Here is a 4261-nt window from a genome sequence, read left to right on the forward strand (position 1 = left end):
CATATATACACAAGCCATTGTTGTTAAAACATGAAAACTACTCACAATGCATGTGGAATTCACCCCAAATCCAGTATCCACAAACTGTATAGTAAGCCCAAAAAAGAAGGCAAAGGCCTAGTGAGCATTGCAACCACTGTTGAAGATGACGCATCTTAAATCCAAAAATACATCAGGAAGATTGCCACAAAGGGATGAAGCGCTTTGTGAATGTCTCAGACAGTGGAAGCTGGAAATAAAGGAACTGGAGGAACCATTATCAGAAGAGAAATCCCTCCATAGAGTGTACCACTGACAGACAGCTGAAGTGGCTGATATTTAAAAAATCCTTCCAATGGCTAGAGAGGGTCAGGCTGAAGGACAGCACAGAAGCCCTGATCACAGCAGCACAGGAGCTGGTCTTGAGCAGCAGAACATTAGAGGCCCAGATCTACCATACCAGGAGATATCCCAGGTGCAGGCTGTGCAAAGAGGCCCCAAAACTAATCCAACATCTCACAGCAGGGTATAAGACTGAGAGGGAAGGAATAGATGGAACATCATAACCAAGTGGCTGGTATAGTTTACAGAAACATTTGTGCAGAATATAAACTGTTGATCCCCACGTCAAGATGGGAGTCCACTCCCAAGGTGGTGGAGAATGACAGAGCTAAGGTCCTGCTGGACTTCAGTTCCAAACAGAAAAAACAAGTGTGGCCAACCAACCGTACTTTGCAATCATTGATAAGCATCAGAGGACAGTCGTAGTGATGAATGTACGGCCATGCCAAATGATGAAATACAAAGGTCTAATAGAAGAACTAGAGAAAGCCTGAAAGTAAAGGCAACAGAAAGGCCCGTGGTCTTTGGAGCACTCTGGGCACTAACCTCCAAATTTGAAAACTGGCTCCAACAGATACCTGGAGAAAATTTATAGATCTCAGTCTAGAAATGGGCAGCTCTAGGAACAGCTAAGATACTGCGAAGAACCCTCAAGCTCCCAGGCCTCTGGTAGAGGGCCCGAGCTTGAGAAGAAGGAACCACCCAGCCCACCCATGAGTATGAGGAGAGGGTAAGAAAGAAGATTCAGCTGATATAAAAAGCATTTTAATCTGGACCTCTAAATGTGAAAAAAATATCTCTCTGCACAGTTATCTATATCTATTGATCTTTTTGTGTCTAATGTTACATTCATGACTTACTTAGTTCAGTTCACCGACAATTATTTCACGAGTTTTCCCATTTTATATACATGCTGAATTACTCCAGACTTTCCTGTATATTCTGCAGTTTAATAAACAGTCACAAGGGGGGAGCATTGTCCCCGTATAACTATAACAAACACCTCTTGCTTCATTTAGGTCTTCTAATCCTACTCCTCTATCAGTCATCATCTATTCATTTGGTTAATTCTCATTATCTCCTGAACCCGGATACTGAGAGACCACGTTGCCATCCAGGCACAGCTGTAACTCTGGAGCAAACAGTTCAGATCAATCAGAGTTCAACAGTGTTTGTAACACTGGTATATAGTTTTGGATTAGAATATCTAGGGAAAATGTTGCCCTGACTGTACAAATGTGGATCTCAGTGGGGCTGCAAGCCAATGCATCTAAACATTAAAAGTGTCATTTAGTCCTCCTCATGCTGTTTGACAGACTTGCAACTCTATTCCAGCTCGGTCTGGCTGTGGCCTTCTGGAGTCAGTGTTTGATCAGCTTCCTTGTTTCCTGTCCAAACAAAAAGCCCGCAGGAGGAAACTGTGTTTACTGAGCTGAGCGCTACACAGTCTGAGCCGTGTGAAGTCTCAAGGCTGCAGAGACACATGTTTGGTATTTCTGCTTCTATCCGGATTGAACATTCCAGGTAAATGCTAAAAAGAGCTGAGTCCTTACAGATCTAAACACAAACATTCATGTATAAATATGATTCACCCAATGCCAAGCACCGACCACGTTGAGGACATTCAAATAAACTGATTTCCTCAAACCTTGGGCAAATGAAAAGCAGACCTGTTGTTCCAGCACAGGCTGTTTACCAGAATTGTTTAAAAGGGCTGAAGGTAACCCTGCATGCAGCAGAGTTTCTCTCTGCACTTATGCACATAACCAAAGCTTCATCCAGTTTTGGCAAATGATGTGAATTATTTACATGCTCTGCTCAATAAATCTGCAAATATTGTTTCATTCATGTGAACTAAATAAAGGCCAAGGGCAAAGATAAGCATAATTGGCAATTAGTTGCAGTTCTTTCAAACAGAAAAACCTTAATAAAAAGGCCAAGCAAAGAAGGAGCAGGGACAGAGACTGATAACACAAAGGCAAGGTGGAATTATACATAGACAAAAAACGCTCTCTAATCATCTTAGCAATGAAACTAGGAAGAAGGCCGAAGCACTGTAGAGTCTTTCATAGGTTTATAAAGTAATTTCCTTGTCGCTAAGACTTTTAACACACAGGGCAACAGAGGCAAGGACGCAAGATTTTACATCAGAACCAAGGTCCTAGGTACACTTTCACGATCGCTGCTTTAATCCTCTAAAAATCAGATTTGCTTTAATTTAGAAAAGCTTTTATTTTGTAGCCTTGTGCATTATATTGGTCATGTATGCTTCCTGTAAAATAAAAGAAAAACCCTGAGAGACTTTAAACCTGATCTTCTAAATTTGTTTTCGATTTCTAGAAATTAACATTTAAATATATATATGTATATATATATATATGTGTGTGTGTTTAAAGATGGAAAAGTGGCCTTACTAAGCCTTACTTATCAAAGATTATTCCTTAGGTCATATTTTGTACCCAGAGACACTTAATTGAAATTACATTTTCTCAAGAGTTAACACCTTTCTCCTGTTTTTAATGCTTGGCCTTGATTGAACGTCCTTTGTTTTCCGATTAAATCTAGTAGAGTGACCTAATGTCCCAGTGGCAGCAAGCTGGAACATTTAACGACAGCCCGGCTCTGTAGTTTGTTGATTGACATTATAAGATACATAGGTGGTGGAACTGGAGAACACACATTTCCCGGTCAGTTAGGCACTCAAGGTTGCAGAAAGCCTGCAGCGGTGTGGCTGACCTTGGTTGAGCCCGAGCAGACGGGGGGAAAACCTTGAGAGACAGCGGAGCGGCAGGATCTGTGCTCTCAAGGAGCTGGGAAACATAATGTGTGCGTGTTTGACTATATATCACAGCAAACTGCAGCCATATGAATGTGGATGGCAGCAGAGTGCAAATAAAAAGATTTTATTCACATGTACCTAACAAAACAAAACAAACAAATATAATATTATTAATATCATCATTATTATTATTGATGCTTATTCCTTTCAGGACTGAAAGGATAACAGATCAGACATTTTTGATTAAAACAAAGTCTATTTCGACATAATCTGTTAAACTTTGAATAATTTTTTGTTTTGTTAAACTCAAATATCAGCTTTTTTTGTCCAGATTTTATTGAATTATAAATAAAGAGCTATGTTGATTCCTGAGACCTAAAACCTGATCTTATTTCGTAGACTTGAGAACTTGAGGTTTTTTTCCAGATACCTAACCATTTTTTGAAACACCTAGAAGCCGATGCGCTTTTACCTAAGACCTGATAACATACTGTAGTTACTGTAACCTAAGGAAGTCCGATAATGTACTTATTGCTGCTTGATGTACATCTTTTTAGTTTTGAATTTCAAATGTAAACATCTTGAACTTTTCTGATAAACTTCTTATCTATTTTGTGAACTTCTTCGCATTTTACTATCTGCATTCATAATCAAAGAACACTCTTCTTCTGAACCTCACCTAAAAAGCCACATTTTACAGACTTTTTAGATAGGAAATCATTACAACCTATCATGATCTTGGCACTGATGGCTAGATTTGGCAAATTTCTTCCACCGGGTTAGCTTTGCCCAGCGCTCATTGACACTCATCAGATCCATATGTTCATGTTTGCTATTTAAGTTGCCTGTTCCCAGCTATCGGTGCCAGATTATTAAAGCAATGTGTGATAATTTTCTAGTGAACCCGTGTGTCTTTGATTACCTGATCCTGAATATCCTGCCTCTGGACTTGTGAGATTTGGTTGCCCTTGTTCTGTTCTGTTTGCCTCATCTGTTTTCAGACTGTTACCTGGATTCTGCTTGCTTATGACTTTGATCTGTCTCCTGACCATGGCTTCGAAACTCCTTTGGTACCTCTTCTGATCTCTGATGGTTTGGCCTGGAAACTTGCTCCTGCTTTGACCCATGCTTTGGATTATCCCTCTGGATTCTTCTGCTCAT

The sequence above is a fragment of the Cyprinodon variegatus genome, unplaced genomic scaffold (genome assembly GCF_000732505.1).
Source record: "Cyprinodon variegatus isolate N-32 unplaced genomic scaffold, C_variegatus-1.0 Scaffold281, whole genome shotgun sequence".
NCBI lineage: Eukaryota > Metazoa > Chordata > Actinopteri > Cyprinodontiformes > Cyprinodontidae > Cyprinodon > Cyprinodon variegatus.